This window comes from Lygodium microphyllum, chromosome 24 (genome assembly GCF_053477565.2).
Source record: "Lygodium microphyllum isolate KBCC chromosome 24, Lygodium_microphyllum_v1.1.10, whole genome shotgun sequence".
In the NCBI taxonomy this organism is placed as follows: Eukaryota; Viridiplantae; Streptophyta; class Polypodiopsida; order Schizaeales; family Lygodiaceae; genus Lygodium; species Lygodium microphyllum.
The window spans coordinates 54060942-54082823 of record NC_141158.1 but is presented as its reverse complement, the minus strand read 5'-3'; positions in this window follow the sequence as shown (position 1 = coordinate 54082823).

Sequence of the window (21882 nt, the reverse complement as noted above, 5' to 3'; positions counted from 1 at the left end):
CCTCGTCTTGCATTCCCTTTGCCTGATTTGTCAGATTTTCATCTTCTACACATTTTACTCTATGGATCATCGTCTGATCTGCTGGGCTTTTACCATACATAAAGACTAAGGTAGGAGCCTTATGTGTTGCATGTATTCATAGGCAAGATTCCTAAGGTTGTAAAATAAAAGAACATATGCAATGGCTTTTATAGCTCCAAGCCAAGCATTTTCAACGGTAAAAATATATATCAATGAAGTACAACTGAGATGCAATAGCACAAACATTTTTTATAAAGTGAATAATTTGTTGATGTAGAGCCATATGCTTTTAGTCTTTTTTATGACAAAATTGGAGGCTATCAACCTTCTACATACGCTTCGTTCATTTCTTTATGGCACCATCATAAAAAACAATTATGCTTTTTCAAGGTGTTTTATGATTTCTTTTCAGGTTGCTAAAGTATCATATATTACCCCTTGGAAATACCATGCCTAACTCTCATGATGACCTGAAACATGTTTTATGAAAGCTTGGCATGGACTACAACATCATCCATGCATGTGTCAATGATTGCATACTGTTTCGAGGAGAATACAAGACTATGGAGACATGTCCAAAGTGTGGTGCTCACAGGTATCAACAGGACTTGCAAGGGCAAACCATCCCTCAAAAATTTCTTAGACACTTTCTGCTTATCCCCTGTATACATCACATGTTTCATATGTTCGGGCGAACTTGACAATGTGGCATGCGCAGAATAGATCCATAGATGGAGTCCAATGAATATCAGCGGATTCACGCGCATGGAGCCACATTGACTCTATCTTTCCAGGCTTTGCTCGAGAGCTAAGGAATCTTCAGCTCGGTCTTGCTATGGATGGCATGAACCCATTTAGTCTACATTCAACTTCTTACAATGTATGGCTTGTAGTCCTTGTTAACTACAACATCCCTCCATGGCTTTCTACAAAGAAAGAACACCTCATCCTTAACTTGCTTGTTCTTGGCCGCTACAGTCAAGAATATGGACATGTATCTTCGACCATTAGTCGATGAGCCTAATATTTTGTGGGAGGAGGGGGTCGCCATGGAAGATATGAGCAAATGAGATGGTCAATAGTCTGCCAATATACAAGCCATTCTCATGTGGACCATGCATGACTTTTTGGGATTCGGGGGAGTGCTGAGGTAAGTAGGCTTCCATTCTCATTGGTAATATCTATCATAGCTCATTCAAATTTGTATTCACTGGATACAAGTGTTGGGACATGTCAGGTTACCTTAGGCTATCATGCATGTCCGCTTTCTTACCGGAGGGTCATGAACTAAGGGAAGGTTTTCTTGGACGACCTCCAACATGAATGAATGCCCAAAGCTAGTACGAGTGGAAAATGGTCCACATGGAGTCACATCCAAATGGAATGCGACGGTTCGCAGTTTTCTACGAGTTGTCGTATTGGACCCACTTACAGATCAACCATTTGTTGGATCCCATACATATTTTCAAGAATGTGGGCAGCTTATTATGGGACCACATCACAGGAAAGAGAGACACTGCAAGGGCATGAATGGATTTTAAGGAGGTAGGCAAGATGGATGCGCTTTGGCCGTAGTCGAGTGCTGATGGTCGCTTGTAACTACCTCGCGCTCCTTGGGTCTTGTCCACTAAAGAAGAGCACATTGTGAAGAAAATTATCAAGTCTATCTGTTAACCCTCAAACGAACAAGGTGAAAATCTAAAAAATCTAAAGTAGAAGATAAGGCTGAGGCAAAAGTGAAATGAAAGACAAAGGCACGCCAGAGAAGAATCTGGAAACACAAGAAGTTCAAAATAGTCCCAAATCAAGGAAAAAGACACATAAGAAAAAGCACAAGTCAATACTTTTGTAAAAGAGCGCAAGGCACACCAGGATTTATTTTAAGAGCACCGGGCTCTCACCCGTGCAAATTGTAAAAGTAGATGGGAGGTAGAAAGGAAACTCGGAAGATAGGAGAGCAATGGAAAAAAGGACAGCCATGTAAAAAAGGGAATAAGAGAATGACCACCCCAAAGGGATTTGGAATTTTGTTTATAAAGTCAAAAAGTGAATGAGAAGCTCATTCTTGTGTGTGGCCAAAAGTAGCTGTTCTCTTCTTCTTATTCTTCTTCTTCTTGCTTGCTTGAGCTTATGCTTGAGAGAGGGAGTGTGAGAGCGTGAGGGAGTGAGTGTGTGAGGGTGAGGGACTGTGGTGGAGAAGCTCTCCATCTTCTCTTCTCTTCTCTTCTCTTCTCTTGCTCACGAAAATGGAGCTTGGAGTGTGGAGCTTGAGGATGGAGCTCGCTTGAAGCTTGCACTTGGATCATGGAGCTACCGGAGTGCTCAGGAGAGGAGGCAACTGGATCAGACATGGAGGTAATCTCACTACACTCGTAGAGATTGATAGCGTGTTGGCTATGTGAGAGGTAGACATTAGTGCTCGGCTTGGAATGCTTGAAACAATAAGTGGTCCATGGGTCTTGGTAGTTGATCACCTCTACACTATCCGGACTTCGATGGGTATGATGTGTTCTCTCATGTCTGTATTTTCTAAAGACGACAAATTATTAGGGCTAAAATTCGATGATTGACATAAGATATGTCAAGTTTGTACTACGAATGGATTGTGAATGGGCTGCATATTTTGCTGTTTGGAGTTTAGTCATTGTTCGTAATGCTTCTTCATTTGTGGCAGTTTGTACTACTGATTGCGATCACGAGATGCCTTACTCCAAAAATACACGGGGAAATTTATAGGTTGTCAAATTTAGTGCAATGGATCTCACAGAAGAAGATCAAGACATCCTCTATTGAATCTGCAAGGCGGGGAGCAGTGGAGACTATCTGTCTCTTTGAGAAGTACCTACCCACCAGCATGCTCATGATACAAACCCACCTCCTGGTGCATCTTGTAGAGGAAGTGGAGATTGCAGGACCCATCCATATGCGATGGATTTTCTTCTTGGAGCGCTTCATGAAAACCTTGAAAGGCTTTGTGCAACAACGAGCTCAGCCAAAAGGTAGCATGGCTGAAGGTTGGTTGGTGTCTAAGGCATTAGTGCCTATTTTATAGTGGCTACCAATAGTGGATTCAGACAATAGTATGCTATGGTCGCTCAAGGATGATGATAGATTGACCCGAGATGTGGTGGTTGGAAATGGGATAGAAAAAATGATGGATGCTACAATGGAGAAAAAAGTGAATTGTTTTTGTATGTTGCACCATTCCTCCATGGAGATGTGGCTAGCTAGGTATGAGCAAGCCAGGAAAGATTGGGAAGAACCACAATCTGAATTTTGACATAGTATGTGCCATCAACCAATTCGATATCCCGAGGGCATGGAGGAGATGGCGCGGTTTATGTCAATGTGATAGTTGTATGGAGCTTTCACCACAGAATCTCATGAAGGGGAAGAGGTCTCAACTGAGGAGTTGGAATTCTCGAGGGGATGTAGTCCAAAGGTGGCGACATGGTTTATAAGCTGTCGTATCTAGATTTTATATGTGACAACTAATTAATTGTTTCAATGTACAATATAAAATATACAGTGCAGATGGTCGCGCAGACAACATTTTCACATGGAGCGTATCAATAAAATACGCTCCACAATGGATTGTGGTATCGTGGCAAAGTTCTAGCAAGAGAGCCGACGATGAGCAACGGATCCAAACACTGTTATAGATGAGATGGAGTATTTTTGGAACTTGCAAAGTATTATCACAGTGGATTATTGTAGCTTCTCTATGATCCTATTCGATGTAAAGTGATTCAAAGTGATACTAGAAGGAGGCGGGGCAACATTTTGACGAGGTCCATCTGGATTTCTCAAAATATATTCCAAAAAAAGATGGACAGATTCGCGTGATACATTTGTATTGATGACCCATTGTGAACAAGTGCATAAACTCATGTTTTTGTTAATTTTATTATGACATTGTACATGTTACAAAAGTTTAATCTCTCTTATACGTGATTTTAAACAGGTAATTTTCTATCCAAACCCCTGAAAACCTCGATGGTGATATGTTGTATCTTGAGCTCCCCGAAGTGCGACAGTATGTAATGAAAGCAATGTTCCCAATATAGATGAGGACAGTATGCAAATAGAGGGGCGATATTGCAAGGGGTGGAGGCCGCCAAAAGCATGGAGCACGTAGAGGAGCCAGAATTGGGTAACAATGATGGAAAGAAGACCAAGATTTCTTTGAGAATGAGGTGGACTCATCCTTTTGTGGTGACCTTTCTATCAACCTTCCAATGTATGCAGCATTGTGTCAAGAGATTGATATGGAACCATAGGGTGCATCATACTTGGAGCATCCACCTACTCAATTAGTTGATGAATCCCTTATAAGGGTACATAAGATATGTGTTTTAAGTAAGATCATTTTTTAAGATTTATATTACCGTGCTTTGCTTGATTTATATTGATTATGCTAACATCAATTTTTCTCTTTGTAGTGACCTTTGTGGATATATGGATTCTCACAATGAGTCAAGGGATGAGAAACGAGGAGCTATATGAGATCTTCACACATATGTCTCCAGATCAGATGGCTTGATTCAGAGATATGGAGGACCAGGAGCTATCTCGAGCACCATCAGACCGTTCTATTAGATCTACTTTGGTGCGCTCTGATGCTTCAGTTTCCAGTAGACAAGGTTGATGCTCGTCGGACAGAGAGAGTGATTCTAGGGGATGCTACGAAGACGTTGATGTAGTGAGCTCATGGTCGACTTGAGATACAAGTGCTACTCCTCGCTCTCGTGCATATTCGAGAGAGGGTGGCTCAAGTGGTTATTGCGGAGTTATCGATGCATTGTCTCTGTCTCGTTGTTCTACTGGAGTTGCATCACTTGTGAGATTTGTCACATCTGTGGGGACGTCTGCTCCAGTCACTCCAACTTTTGCTCAATCATCCGTAGGTGGCACCCCTAACGGGTGCTACTAACGAAGGAAATTCGGTATGGCAGCCTCTATACTATGCCAAACTCCCTTCTGCCACAAAGTGAATGAGGTAAGGGCACCACCTAGTCATGGAAGAGCGGACTAGGATGCTATGCAAGAGGGAGAGGAGATTGTGAGGGAGAAGAGAGGAAAACTAAGAGAGGGAGAGAGAGAGAACTACAAAAAAAATAGATGAATCAATAAACTTAAGAGATGGAAAACCCTCGGGACATAACCAATATACACAATATGGACACCAATATCATGGGCTTATTACATTGTGGAGCATACATAAGCTATAGTAAGGGAAGGAATTGCATAAGCTCATGAGAGAGAATGGGGAAGGCTCAATAGGGCTGAAGAAGGCCTCTTGGCTCTCTCTCTTCTTCTTATTATAAAGGAGAAGGTCTCTTTATATAGGCCTTGAGGGTGTTTAGGGAGGAGGTTAAGATATAATAGGAATTAACACCACCAAAGCTGCATTAAGGCGGTTCCACCAATATGGAAGCTCCATCTAGATGTTTTGTTGACCAATTTGTACTTAATCAAGCTCCATCATAGGTGAGTTCTCTCCATTCTCTCCCCCATAGCTTGAGTCCAAGAGCTCTCCTATGAAAAAATATAGAGAATCTTCATAAAATAATATCATATCTAACAATAATAGAGAGAGAGTACTGAGTGTTCATACATTACTACTACAATTAAGGATGATTTGAGGGTGATTTAGGAGGGGAATTCTAATGGTTTATTAGCTTGAGAGAGAGAGGAGAAGAGAGGGGAAAGGGTTGGGAGTCTAATGAATGATGTTTTATGGAAGTGTTAAGTGTGGCGAAGAAAGTATGGATGTGTATAAAATCGGGAGTCTAATGAATGATGTTTTATGGAAGTGTTAAGTGTGGCGAAGAAAGTATGGATGTGTATAAAATCGAGAGAGGTGGTCTCCACCGCAGTTGGAAAAAGTTGGCATCCACCATTTTGGCCATATCTCCCGACTCGTAGCTCCAAAAAATTATAAAAAAACACACTACAACTTTTATGTTGAAAAGTGTTTTTGGATCGGAGTGGAAGTATTTTTAAAAAATCTTACAAAATCATGTGCCTAATTTTTCTTCCACTAATGCTTCCAAGAAGGGTCCCCTTTGGTTGAATTATCATAAGGCTCCAAAGTCATGACATTATGAGCCTCACATGCCCTTTGGATGGCTCCAAATCCATTTCATATATTTTATTTTTCACATTATACATTTTTCCTTCACCTTCCTCCATTGATCTTTACTTTTCACCCCCCCTTGGTAAACCGGTCCATGAAATATTTTCATCCAATGATTTCTTGGATTTCCTAAGAGGTTGTTCCCACCCTCTTCTTTATTTCAAAGATCCAAATGTACAAAAAATCAACAAAGTGTTAGACAAATATTTTTTTGTGATTTTCTCGGATCACTACTCCGAGAGATACTGCCCCTGCAGGTACTCCAGATGTACAGGGGTCTCCTGGATATACCCAACAGTGTGGTCGTAGGTGGGAGATGACACATCTTAGACATACCCTAGAGGGGTATGGATACCTTGTAGATGATAGGGTAAGAGCCATCATCATGAATGATAAGGGAAGGAGGGTGATGGCTCATATGAGAGAGTTGTGCCAACAAGTTTTTTTGCCTAACGTCTTGGATCATTGGAAGAATATACCGGAGGGAAGCAATGACTATATAGTAGCCTCCTTGCATGAGGAGTTTCCAATACCCATTGTAGCAAGTAGGTTCTCCACCTGTTGGATGATGGAGTGCATGCGTACGTACATGTCACACAGACGATTAGACGCAGGCAAGGCACTTAAGAGTGGGACCTCAAAGCTCGAGTGGCTAGATGCAAATGACTAGTACCGACTCAAGGAGGAGGCTACATATTCTCCAGGATGTTGGAGACAGCAGTACGAGGCAGCAAGGGCACGACTAGAGGCAGGAGTGGTCCATCATCTTGGGAGTGGTGGCCATAGGATTTATCTAGAGAACTTTGTAAGTTTTTATTTTGTTCTTCTCGCTTATTTTTTTGCAATATCCCTTATACTAACAATCGTGTTTCTAATAGTTGTTTTTTGTTTTCTTTGCAGCACTCCATTATAAACTACGATCCCACCAGCTTAGAGACTCAACATATAGAGAGACACAGTCTCACTGCATTGATCAACCAATTGTATGCATGCGACAGCCCAATAAGTCACTCGTCTTTCTTATTCGTAATTACTAATTTTAATTAAAATGCATTATTATATGGTGGATTGATGTGTAGTTGTTTCTTTTTTATAGAGTCTGTTCAATACTTCTTTGCAGCAACATGACGGAGCTTTCAGATGGCGAGGATCTATAGCTCGCCCTTTGGATCCGTGAAGCGCACATCCTCTTCTTTTTTTGTCATGTGATTTATGTAGGCCTTTTCTATGCACTATGTTATTATTATACTTTGTATCTTGCCATGATTCTACCGTCACTTTCATTATGCGATCTTGTATTTATTTTATATATAAGTCTTATGGATTCAATTACACTTTGCCTTCATTTTGATGGGCATTGTATACTTTACTGTAACTCTTTTGTATGGCCCAAAAAAAGCACATGGTGCTAATTTTTTTTCTCTGTAACCGTTGATATTAGCATCACAAATTTACTGCACTTCTCACTATTGGCGTCCCGGTTTGCGTCTCAAACCCTCGCTATGGATGTTGCTATGAGCGTTGCAAAGCAACACAAATAGCGACGCCCATAGCGATATCCATAGTGACGATTCTATGGCATCGCTAATACTAATTTTTTAGTGACGATGGGGACAATTATTTTAATGAACATTTTTGTTGCTTTGAATGTCAGTATGAGGCCTGTATCTTGTAGTGATTTTTCGATGAATGGAGGGTTTATCTTCTGCGTAGGTAGAAGGAAAATTTCATTGTAAATAAATTTATGAAATAATAAATAAATATGTTTTGCCAAAAGACTGTCTTCTCTGTCTTTGTGCTGTGTCATAAAATTATGCAAAGGAACCTGTGATAACAGGTTAATTAACAAACTGCTTTTATATGCCATGACTTAATGTGATAGGTAATTAGAAAACTAAAGAAAACCATTTGTGGAAGTGGGTGGACAAGATCCCTAGTAGATTCGTCCTTCGAATGGATAATCTCAATAAGCTAAGAGCTTCTCTCAAGAGATTGAATGAAATGTTAATTTGGAAAAATTAGGCAGAGCCGAGTGTTGACTTACCTAGGGTCCAATCTTAAAACCCTAATAATTTCTCTTAAAACCCCGATAAAAAATTATCCTATGGAAAAGATGTGACGGCTATGCAGGAACTCCATTAGGGTTCCCCGAATCCTAACCAGTTATTACTGGAAAAAAGCATTGCACTCCATGAACCAAGGGTAACTACAATCACTCGAGTCGGACGAGAATCCCTTGTAGGATACCTCCCATGGAGCTAGTTGATGTATTGAGACCTCAGTTGTCAAATTAGGACCCTGAGCTTGCACGTTGATCCTCATGGGGATGACCGGTACCTTTTGTTATTACGAGGAGGAATCTCGAAAACCTAGATGATAGACCCCATGCATTCTCGTGAGTGCCAGGAAAAGCTATCTAGGATAGTTCTCCGATGAACCACTAAAATGTGCTGCCACGAAATTGTTAGGCAGGTACCTGACACATAGCATGAGAGCATATTTGAAATTAAAAATATTTATGGTTTTTAAGACCAAATGTTCTAAGTAATAATCAACTTGCCAATCGTTAAGGGATAAACTTTGGCAGTTTAATGAAGCCTAAAAATAGTTCCTTGTTTTTCGAGCAATGTACACATCCGTGCACTGAACTCCACGGATGACGAGTTGAGAAGAGAAATGATGGGGATACTTGATCACCTATATGATTCATCCCTTGTGAATCACAAAATAATATAGTTCTAGGATGAGCGTTACTGTTACATTGAGGCCAATCAATTCATCAACATGCAGACTAATCTGAAACGCCTTGAATGGATGGGAAATATAAAAGTAGTTGAGGCCTTTATCTTTTGTCCGTCTAGAAGGAATCCACTTATGATTACTAGTGGTCGGCAGATACATCTAAATCGTTATGTCTATGACAAGGTAGTGAAGGTAATCCTAGCGGGAAGGATTATAATACAAGGACATCATAAGTATTGAGATTACTATATCCATAGTTTTCTAGATTCTCCATTTCCATAGTATCGGTTTTTGGACATAGACAACAATTGGCCTACTTTGTAACTAATATCTATCCCTGAAAAAGAAAGATATAATAATATCCTATTTTGAAAATTGTACATAGTATCTAGCCTAATCTATCAATGATGATGTATCTCTATTTGTAAACAACTGTCATTTGTAAATATCCCTTGTAAAAATTATAGCTTATGGATATACTGATAATAAAAGATAACAGTGGCTAGATTTTGTAAAAATATTATGCTCTTTGGCCCATCATTATTTTACAAAACCAGTAAGATATGTTAATTTGGAAATAAAGCTGAAAATTTTAAGCACTAAACTAATTCGTGAAACTTATGATAACCCAGGGTAATATAGCTATCACTAGTCCGACTAAGATTTAGGAGAAGAAGTATCTTGTTAAGCAAGTTAAGCCATCGGAATTTGATGACAAGGGCAAAGATGTTGAAGCCGAGGAAGAGATTTGGATTGAGACCATGGAGGACTACTTTACTGTCGCAAGAACTACCCCTGCTAATTAGGCTATGATCACCAAGTTGAAATTAACTAGTCAAGTACACATGTGGTGAAAACTATGCTATAAAAACCAAGGACTTGCTGAGATAGGTATTATCTATGAAAAGATGAAAGAAGTTGTGTGTGGTTGATATTTACCACTAGCTTATCACATGCTAAGAATGAATGAGTTCTTTAACTTAAGACAGCTGGGAATGAGCCTCGAGGCATATTACTCAAAGTTTATCTCACTGCTTAAATACGTGCCTTACACGACTATAGCTTAACACGTGTCTAAGTTTTGTCACGGATTGAATACTCCTCTCAACACACACCTTGAATCTATGCGCCCAACTAATTTGCAAGATTCTTTGATTCACACAACAACTCTTATTCTCAAGATATTTCGTCAAATCCAAGGAATAATAGGCTCTAGAATCAAAACAAAGGGACTTCATGCGGCTATGTTAAGCGAGCCCTAGGTCAGCATCCACTTGGTCAAACAAAGAGGGCCAAAATAAATGCAGTCGAAAATTTCATACCTACAGGAAGTAATTTAGGAGTACCTAGGTGTTTTCATTGTAGTGAGCTAGGCCATTTTAAAAGAAACTGCCCAAAGCTTGGCCAAATTCCTCGCTAAGGATAGTACACCGATTAGAATCAAGCTTTAATTACAAAAGGAAAAGCATTTGTTGTAATTCTTAAAGAGCTTGAAGAAGAGGGAAACCCAACTATGGAAGCTATAGTATGAAGAGGGCATCAGTTCAAGCCACCCTCCATAAGAAAGGCCCAAATTGCTAGTTTTGATTATTCAAACACTAGCAAAACATTAGGGTAAGTCCTTTAAAATTCTAATTGACTGTGAAAGCACATACTCGTTCATGTCACCAAATTGTGCCAAGAAATTAAGTATAGATACAATACCTACATCTAGGTTGCTTGTGGAACTTGCCAATGGAAAACAAATTCTATCTACTCAGTAAACTTGCAAAGTGACATCTAGCCTGGGAAGCAATCTCTCCAAAATGGGATTTAGGATCATGAATTTAGGGGCCTATGAATGTCTATTGGGTATGGACTTACTAATCCCCAATGACACACATATTCAGTGTAGAAAAGGCCAAGTGACTTTTCAAAACCTAAAGGGGAAAAAAGTGATGACCCAAGGTGAGGCAAGAAAACCCAAGGTTCCACTAGCCAAATCATCTCGCATAATAAAAGGGTTAAGAAAATGATTATATGTGTATCTCATAAAAACAAATAAGGTTGAGTAGAATAATCAAAATGAAGGAGAGTCATATTGGCTGAAGTAAAATGATGACATCTTCTCAAAAGAGCTGATTGAATTACCACCTCGAAGAGAAGTTGATCGCGAGATTAGACTTGAACCAAGAGCCACTCCAATTGCTAAGAGTCCATATAAAATATCTATCCCTAAAGCAATTGAGCTAAAAGAGCAACTCAAGTAGTTACTGAATCAAGGATACATCAAGCCCAGTAATTCACCATGGGGATCCCCAATAATGTTTCAAAAGAAAAAGGACACAACTCTCTGCCTTTGCATTGATTACTAAGAACTAAACTAAGTAACAATCAAGAATAAGTATCGAATCCCAAGAATAGATGAGCTACTAGATAGGTTGCAAGGGGAAAATTCTTTCCAAGATTGATCTCCGATGTTGTTATTACCAAATAAGGATCAAGGAAGAGGATATCCCCAAAATTGCCTTCAATACCACATATGGTCATTCTGAATTTCTTAGCCTTTCAGTCTAACTAATTCCCCTACTACATTTGATAGATTAATGCATGAAATTTTTCAACCTTATCTTTATGAGTTTGTCCTAGTCTTCTTTGATGGCATCCTAACATATTCTAAGAGAGACGAAGACCATGAGCTGCAATTGTGCATTGTGCTAGACACAATGAGGATGCACAAAATCTATGCGAAGAAAAAGAAGTGTGCATTTTTCAAAAGATAGATGGAATATCTTGGATTCATAGTATCTGCTAAAGGAATCTTTGGAGACCCAAACCAGCCAAAGTTAGAGATTTTCAAGAGTAGCAACTACCAACAATAGTTAAGAAAGTGAGAAGTTTTTTAGGACAGACTAGATGGTATAGAATTTTCATAAAAAATTACGCCCTAATAGCTTCTCCTCTCACTAATTTACTTAAAAAGAAAATTGCTATTGTGTGGATGCCCATTGAGCAAGCCAATTTTGAGTAGCTCAAGAAAATTTTGGTAGCATCACTCGTTTTAAAGCTACGTGACCTAAGTCAAGAGTTTGAGGTCATAATAGATGCAAATTCTCTTGCACTAGGTTGTGTGTTTATGCAACAAGGTCATCCAATAGCCGATTCCTCAAGGAAGCTGGAAATCCATGAGAGGAATTATGCCACACATGATCTCAAGCTGTTACTTGTGCTCCATGCTCTCAAATTGTGGTGACACTATCTACTTGGAAGCAAGTTTACTTTGGTCATTGATCACAAAATTCTCAAATGGATCTTTACTCAACCAGACCTCAATATGAGGCAATGTCGGTGGATTGAAGTCTTACAAGAATTTGATTTTGAAATCAAGTTCAAACCTAAAAAGAGAATGTGATTACTAATACATTAAGTTCGTAAAGTTTTCTGAATGCACTTATCATGGAAGAGATATCTAAAGGAGAGATTTTAGCTACCATAATATCGATGCCTAGCAATCCAATCATTGAGCTAGCCAAATAAGCGGTAGACAAGGATCCTAAGTATCAGTTAATGCTTAGAGAAATTATAGTTAAGGACATTGATCTTAAGCTCAAAGTCAAATACCAAAATTTTAATGTGGATGATGGACTTGTCTATTTCAAGACAAGGCTCTACATTCCTCTCAATCAAGTGCTAAAAAATAAGATATTATGGGAAGCCCATGACTCCCTGTTCTCAGGATACTTTGGCTATGCAAAGACTCTTAATGCAATCAAAAAAAGTTACGAATGGGAAATATTGAAGCGTGATGTACTCATATATGTTACTAAATGCCTAAGTTGCCAGTGGGTGAAAGTTGAGTGTGTCAAAATGCCAAGCAAGCTCTAGTCACTTGACATTCCACAAATGAAATGGGAGTTCATTGGTGTGAATTTCATAGTTAGCTTACCTTTTGTTAAAGGAGGGTATATTTCAATCATGGTGATTGTGGATATGCTGACAAAGGTCACTCATCTTATCCCAATCAAGACTAACTACAAAGCTTCAGATATTGCACGACCATTTATAAAAGAAATCTTTAGGCTTCATGGATTGTCTAAATGGATCGTTAGTGTTCGTGACTCCCTATTTATATCATATTTCTAGAGAAGTCTATTTGATGTAATTGGAACCCAAATTTGCTTTAGCATAGCTTACCATTCCCAAATTGATGGTCAAATAGAGTGGGTTAATCAGGTCATTGAAAATATACTTAGAGCTTAATGTTTCAAAGAACTAACAAGATGGATACAATATTTTCCCTTAGTAGAATATTCCTACAACATGCCATATCACCAAAGTATTCAAATGACTCCATTTCAAGCATTTTATGGGAAAGATTGTTTGACGCCACTAAATTTCTCTGATCCAACCCTAAAGGTCGAGGCTTCTAAGAAAATGCTAGCAGACATGGATGATCAGGTCAAAACTATCAGACAAGATATCCAAGCTGCCAAAGAACACCAAAATGCTTATGCTGATTTGGGATAGCAAGAGCATATCTTCCAAAAGGGAGACATGGTTTTCATCCGTGTACCCCCAAAGAAAAGTTCTCTATCATTATGAAAGTTCAAAAAGTTGAATCCAAGGTATTGTGGACCATAGAAGGTTCTCAAATGCCTAGGAGCTAATGCCTACAAATTGCAACTTCCTGATCATGTATAGAAAGTCCACGATGTATTTTATGTTAGTCTTTTGAAAGCTTGTGTGGCAAATTAAGATCATATTCTTGATGAGACTAGTAAATTGTAATGCCTAGTCAAGGAGCCCTTGAACTCCAGCCTGATAAGATTCTAGATGTAAAGGAGAAACCTATGACAAACAGAACCATTAGAGAATATATTATCCAGTGGAAAGACTATCCTAAGGAGGATGCCACCTGGATAGAAGAGACTACTCTAATGGTTCTGACAAACAGAACCATAAGAGAGTATATTATCCAGTGGAAAGACTATCCTGAGGAGGATGCCACTTGGATAGAAGAGACTACTCTAGAAAAATAGTTTCTACAGTTCTTTTTTAGATGAGGACATCTCGATTTCTCTAAGGAGGAGAGGATGTAATATTCCCACCACAGTGCATCATATCAAGAAATGAATTTGGACTTGAGGTGTTTTTAAAATTACTCGTCAAGTTGTTACATCAGTGACCGCACGCAATTTTCTTGATATTGTGTCTTACATTAAATCAATTCTGCAATCTGACACAAGAAGACGCCTCAATGTTCCCAGCCAACAAAAAGCAAAGATGCCTCATAAATAATATTAGGACGGCTTGATCATATAATTTTTCTCCCATTATATTTGATTTGGCATTACCAATTCCATTTAATGCGTCGAGGATCACATTGATTTCGTAACCGCAAGAAAATTCACAAAAGCCTTAATCGGTAGATAAAGAATATGCAATAACCAGCATAATATTGAGTAAGTTAAGCATCAAAGAGTATAGCATGACTTTATATACTAGATAAGTCAGGAAGTAACTAGGCCAAAAACCACCAGATGAAGTCATTTTGAAGAGAAAAATATATTTTTGAAAAAATAGGCAAAAATACATGACGTTTTTTATGCCTAGAGAGAGAGAAAGCATTAAAAAACCCCACCATCCAACATGTAAGCAATCAAAATGAATATTTAACAAAGCTCAATTTTCTCTTGACAAATAGTCAAATAAATCAGTCGATTGCATGTTCCCCCTCATGCCCATAAATACACCTCCTCTCCTTCACAAAAAAAGCAAGAAGGAAGATCTCGTTATGATGGAAAAATTGCTCTACTTCTCTTATCCATTGAATCTTTGAGCTTTGAAAGAGAAAAATACCCCTATTCTACCTCATTTCCATTTTTTCTACCCCCTATTACGCCTTCATCCCATATGACCGAATCGTTAGGAAAAACTGTATATGAAAATATATACTTGACGCACATAAATTAGGTGCATGGAAATATAATTTGATGTCTGAAAGATTAAATAAAATTTTCACTTATGATTTTTGAATTTCTTTCTTGGAATAAAATTTATAAAAAAAACAATTAGCATTACACTTAGGACATAGCTAAAAGAAAATTGATATTTCTAGATCATGTTGAAAGTTCAGCAAATGGTTAGATATTATTGATTAAACCATAGAATATGAGTAGAATACAATAAAATTTATTTTCTTGCTAAAAACATAGGTAATGTTAATATGAAAGATTATATTAGTAAGAGAGTTAATATCATGAGTGGATCTGTGTATGAATCAGCGATAAAACCTAACCTAAAATATCAAGAATGTTGAAATAAAAATATCTATGAAATACTCAGCAACCCTAAAACTATCAGAATTAGGAAATTAAATAAATATTAGAAGTCGGTAGGACTTTTTGGATATTAATAATAATTTGTGATACGAATTCTAAAGTCTAAACATGTTGAGAAATGACAAATGATGTATGCTCTAGGAAGAGATGTCCTAAATCCCATATGCACAGTGAGGAGAGTGGAACAACCCAACTACTATAAAGCATTGTACTTGCAAGATGAGTAATGAAATATGATTGTACTTTTGTTTTTTCAGTTGAGAGTCTGTGTCCAACCACACAAGATAGTGTTTATGAGTCCAAGCTAATCAATCTTGTAACCTAATTCACTTGTGTGACATTCTATCTTCAAATCCATGTCTTCATGAGTTCATTCTATCTCTTCAAACCACCATAGCCATGCTCCAGATCCGCTCTTCTGACATGGTATCAGAGCTCAGCTGAGCTCAATCTATCTTTGCTCTCTCAAGCATTCTCAACTTCAGTCCAACTCAATGACTCAATGCTAGCTTATGACCTCATTTTTCATCTCTATCTTCACTTGACAGTTTATGACAGTCATAGTGTTAACCCTTAGATAAACAAGGTGGAATGTCAGGAAACTCTAAAGAAGAGGACAAGGCCGAGGAAAAAGTAAAACGGAAGACGAAGGCACACCAAGAGAAATATGGAAACACAAGAAGTGCATAAAAGTCCTAAATCAAGGAGAAAGGCGCACAATAAAAAGTTCAAGTCAATCCTTTTGTAAAAAAATCACAAGGTGCACCATGATTTATTTTAAGTGTCGGGCTCCTACCCATGAAAATTGTAAAGGTTGATGGGCAGTAGGAAGGAAGCTAGGAAGATAGGAGGACAATGGAAAAAAGGGCCTACGCTATGACTGGCCATATAAAAAGGGGATGACAACCCAAATGGGATTTAGGGCTTTCTACATAAAGTTCAAAAGAGGAATGATAGGTCATTCTTTGGTGTGTCGCAAAGTGGACTCATATTCTCCTCTCCTTCTCTTCTCTTTGCTTGCTTGTGTGTGCTTAAGGGAGGGAGAGTGAGAGTGTGAGGGAGTAAGTGTGTGAGGGTGAGGGATCAAGGAGGTGAAGCTCTCCACCATCTCTTCTCTTCTCTTCTCTTCTATTCTCTTCTCTTCTCTTCTCTTCTCTTCTCTTCTCTTCTCTTCTCTTCTCTTCTCTTCTCTTGTGTGCGGCTATGGAGGATGGAGCTTGGAGGTGGAGGTTTGATCATACTTGAGCTTGAATCAAGAATCGTGGAGCTATTGGAGTGTTTGAGAGAGAAAGCAACTCAATCGGGCATCAAGGTAAGCTCACTACATTTGTAGAGAGAGAGATACAGAGTATCGGCTATGTGAGAGGTAGCCATTAGTACTCACTTGAAATGCTTGAATAATAATCAGTCTGTGGGTCTTGGCAATAGAGCTTGTGCTCGCCTCTACATTTTGGTTCCATTGTCGAGACCAACGGACTCAAGCTTGAGTGCTTGTGCGCTTCAAATCAAGCATCGAAGTAAGGGTTTCATCCCCAAACTAGAGCTTGAGTAGATAGGAGATTTGGGCGTGTTAATCGTTGGAAACAAGTAAGTATTTTTTGCTTTGGATGTATGGATGAGTAGGTTAAAGAAGCATGAATGCTATATAGTTATTTTTTTATTGCATTAGGTAGGATAGGATTAAAAAACTGTGAGCACACAATAGGATTTTGCTGTTGTATAATAGGCTGAAACAAGAAAAATAAGGGCAAAAAATGAAACCCTGGGTTAAATACTGGTAAGAGGAGCAATATTAAGGTGAATGCAGACCTGGGTAGGGCAATAAGAGGCCAAGAGTGGCAAGGAAGACCTCACTTTGCATTATAGAGAGAGAGAGAGAGATCTATCAATCAGAGGAGCTCACGCATGTTGATTCTGATATTTTCGGTCGATTCAAGTGCATAGGTATCTTCTTTACATGCCAATGATGCGATCTGGAAGGTATGACACGGGTGACAAGCGCTAGAAGAAATTGGTCAAGAGTCCTCGCCTTGCGCCATCGAGTCGTAATCCGAACCAATGTATCTTGGTCTGATTCCTAGAGTCAGCAAGTCGGACCATTCAACCGAAAGAATTATACCATCCAACTGCCAGGAGTCGGACCACTAGCCTGACTAGTTGGACACACTTGGTAGTTGGACCAACTCCCTTTATCCCAACCAAACCAATAGTTCGACCATCCAATCAGACGACCTTCTCTAGTTGGACCACCCATCAGTTGGACCACATAAACCGATCGGACCAAAAACTGGAATCGAACCACACAAACAGTCAAACCATCTTTTGAGGTCAAACCAGACCAGTCGGACACCCAAAATTGAACCGTGCGATTCTGGGAATTGGACCATTGGGCAACAGAAGATAGAAGAACTAGGAGTAGGACCACCCCTAGGGAAAGACCTATTGGGATACATTCCCAAACACCTCAAGAAACCCACCGTGGCTCGCTAAAGCCAGGAACTAGAGGAAATCATGACTATGCCACTTAGAGGTAGACTCTAGGAGTCTGGTCACATAACCGACTAGGCTTGTAGCCCAAGGATTGACCTCTTGACTGTGACCTAGTCTTGATAGAGCATAGAGGGAGCAGCATAGTTCCCATACTGCCCTCAAGAGCAACCAGAGTCCACGCCCAAAGCCGTACTAGGTCGTAAATATGAAGGGGGGTAGCTAGAATTGCATGATCATTTCATCGATGCATCCCACACAGTAATTTCTTTTACAAAAGTTCACTAGAAAAGTACAGAAAGCCTAATTTTGCACCATGCACAACAGAACACTCAGCACTAATTGTACATAAGTTGAGGATTGTTTTCAATAACAAGGAATGCAGTCAGACTTAATAACTCAAGGAACACACCAATAGAAGGAGACCCCATAACATAGTTGGATGCTTTGGAGCGCCATCAATAGGACCTTCAAAAATGGTGGTGGGACCAAAAGGACAACAAGATTGAGGGCAAAGCGCTAGCAAAGCTGCTAGGACTGATTGACAACCTCATGGAGCAGGAAGCAGGAACGATCTTAGGTACAAATGCAAACCAGGGGAGAGGACCAGCTAGACTTGGGTGAATTCCCAATCGCAGTCTAAGACATGGTTAACAAATATGACATGCTAACTAGGATAGTAGTCCACGGTAGGCTAGTAGAGGAGGTGGTGGCAGGCCTGGAGGAAGAGAGAAAAGCGGTTAGGAGAGCATTGTAGGGCATAGCTCCCTACAACCGCGAGTAGAGAACTAGGAAGCTACAACAAGACATAGATGTGCACGAGGCTCGATGCATGCTAGCCTTAGTCGAAAAAAACAAGGCACAACCAACCGCGGAGAAAGAGAAAGGACTAGAGGCAGATCTCATGCTGAGCGAGCTTGTGACCAAGCGCCTCATCGACAACACTGCTACTAAACAGAGTGCATCAACATTAGCAACCTCACTAGGAATTACTCAATGCGCAAAGAGCCAATCAAAAATCCCTGCGATAGCTAAGCAGCAGGACAAGTACCAACCTAGTAGCGACTCATACAATTTTGTTGAGCAATTTAAGCAAGTTTGCAAGGCCAATGGTCTCACGGACCTAGCACAACACTCCCAAGCTTTTAGACTCTACTTAGGTGATAAGGGTAGAACATATGGTACACCAGCTTAGACACGACAGAGCGGGCAAACTTTGCTCAACTAAAAGATCTCTTCATTAAGAGATTCTCGAAAGCGGGATACTCTGATAACCTCATAGTCCGACTAATGAATGTTAGTAAAAGGGACAAGGAGGACATAAGGGAATACATCACTCATGTGTGTAGCCTCTTCAAGAGAATCCCCACGAATGAGTGACCAAATGAAAGAGTAGTCTCCACTGTATTCATGAACAGAATTTTCAGTGAGGAGTTGTACAAGGCTTTGGCAAGTAAATCTAGCCTGCAGTGAGATGTGCTGGCAAGGGTCTTTGATGAAGCAATAAGGGTGGATGACCAGCTAAGAGAGAGGAGCTCTCAAAATTCAAACCACGATAACTCCAATAAGAGGACCTCAGAGGGGACCACTGACTCCAGCAAGGAATCAACTTCTAGCACATAGGACAGGGGAAAGAGTACAAACCAAGGCCAGGAGCTAGCCGAGGTGAGGATGGAGTTAGCACGATTGCAGAAATTGGTGAGGAAACCAACACAACCACGCATCCGAGTGCTAGGATCCTAGGTCTAGGCCTTGCGAAATTGTGGTAGATTCGGCCATGATGCCATGCACTATAGGTTGCCTAGGAGATTCCCTTATGTCTAGCAGTACAACCCGTCATACCTGGGAACAGGTCACCAAATTTCCTTGGAAGAGGAGCCCAGCTTGCCCTTCTAGCACCAAATGATGCAAAGCCCATCATCCCTAAGATAGAGATCAACCTGACAGGCATAGCTCAACCACTAGGACCCTATGTGACCCATCCATTGAGTGATTCTCCAGTCCATTACGTGGAGGATCCTAACAAAGACAAAGCCTACGTAAGCCCTTACATTTTGTATGATGAAGAAGGCAACCTAGTCCTGATGGGCTATTAACCGGTACCAGTGATGGCATTAGGTAGAGGTAAGGGAAGGGGATTTATAGGGCTAACCCAAGATCCAATCTTGTATTGGACTTGCACTCACCCGGGTCACATATCATCATGTTGTCTAGAGAGAGAACAATTGAATAAGGAAAAAGCCAACCTTAGATGTGTCGAGTGCGGCATCACTCATCTCTTTGTTGATTGCCCTGATGAAAGCCATCGCCTAACCCGACAAACGTGCCCTCAGTGCCCTTGGGGCTATTTGGAGTTGAGAAATTTGACAGTGAGGACATACCCATCCTGTTACATGTCATGACCAAAGTACAGACAAAGTAGGCGATAATATCACTGCCAGGGCCCAGCAATGTAGATGCAGCCTCAATAGGAAAAAAGAGCTAATGGAGAAGGAGGAAAAAGACTGACACAAGGGTCACTCTTAAGATTGAGGGTGCCACAATGCTAGTGATCGACAAGAAGTTCACAGATGTAGATGCAAAAACTATTGCTCCAAAGACGACAGAGAAAGGGAGAGCCAAGGTAGGGGAGTATCCCCATCCTAGGTGCCAACTCGAGGTAATAGCCAAAGTCAAGGAGTGGGTAAAAGAAGCCCAAGAGAACCTTAAGGATGCTGAACTTGTCTTAGAGAATGAGATCGAGGACCTCTCTAGCCTAAGCACACCAGTCTCACTTACACTACGAAGGTCGAGAGATGCACCCATGCCACAGGTGGCGCCACCTAAGCCAATTTGAGACACCACCGACCGGTCAGTCAAGACCCGTGGCCAAGGAGCACAAACCTAGGAGAAAGGCAAGCAACCAACAACCTCGTCGCGACATTAGTGACCACCCTAGTGACCCTAAGTTTAGGAGATCTCCTTAGACAGCACCCCATACTATGGCAAGAATTGAAACAGTGGGTGGAAGAACCGATTGATCATACTTCTGCTAACTTGCAGGATCATGATGTAGTCACGTAGATGCCTACCCGGCTTGACACTGCACTCAATGCCGAAGTCACTACACGTTAATGCCTTTTGGGGAAGGCACTGAAATGCACACAACCTTGCCTATCCTAGCCCTAAGAGACATCACATGAAAAGGAATCATAGATACTGGGTGGGAGTGAGTGTGTTGAGCCATATTGTGCTCCAGGCTTGGGAAAACTTGCGCGTCAAAACTACTAGGTTCAACGTCACTCTAGCTAATGGAATGAGAGTAAGGCCATTTGGAGTCTGAAAAAATTGGCTAGTGAAGATTGCGGGTGTCCAGTTCTATGTGAACTTCATTGTCATGAAGAGAGTGGACTACGACATTCTGCTAGGACGACCCTGGATGAGGAACACTCGAGTCATTGAAGACTAGGGCAATAGTCTATTGTTCTTAGGGAACCAAATGGAAGCGGTAAAGGTTGAGATGGACACTTGGAAGAAAACCCCTATTGACCTGGATGTTGTCTCTACCATTCTCAGGGGTGACACACCAATAAAGAAGTCTCACAGACCGCTGACCAAATACATCCCTTGTCTTGACAAAGAGTGAGATTGGATGCATGTACTAGCAACCATCGATCTCCCATTCTCAAATGAGGAGGAGACATACAAATAGGTTGCAAAATCCGCAAGTGTCTCAAGGAGGGAGCCCATAGTGCCACTCTGTATGATGGCCAGGAGCTCAAGCAGCCAACCTAGACTACCTCTTCCCATGTTCCTAGCAACAAGCTCAAACTGCACAAGACCCTTGAGTATCCGGTGGCCAGGTTGACTGGTAGTCCCGTTGCTAATCTCAAGCCCCTCAGAGACCTCCTGAACGCTCTTAAGTGGATATGGACTAAGGTGCATGACTTGAACTTAATGTACACTTGGGCCTTAGTTACCGACAAAGGACATGCTAGAGACAAGGGTCTAGAGGATGACAATTGGACAGGAGGAGCCGATTCTGATAATGAGTACGAGGACTGCTACTCTAGTAGTGAGGAGGCCGGGGAGGAGGTAGACATTGTAGAATACGACACTGAAGGAAGGGTGATAGAACATATCAAGGCCAACCCCAAGCCCCAAAAAGGGAGTACTCATATGATTGAGAGGGGA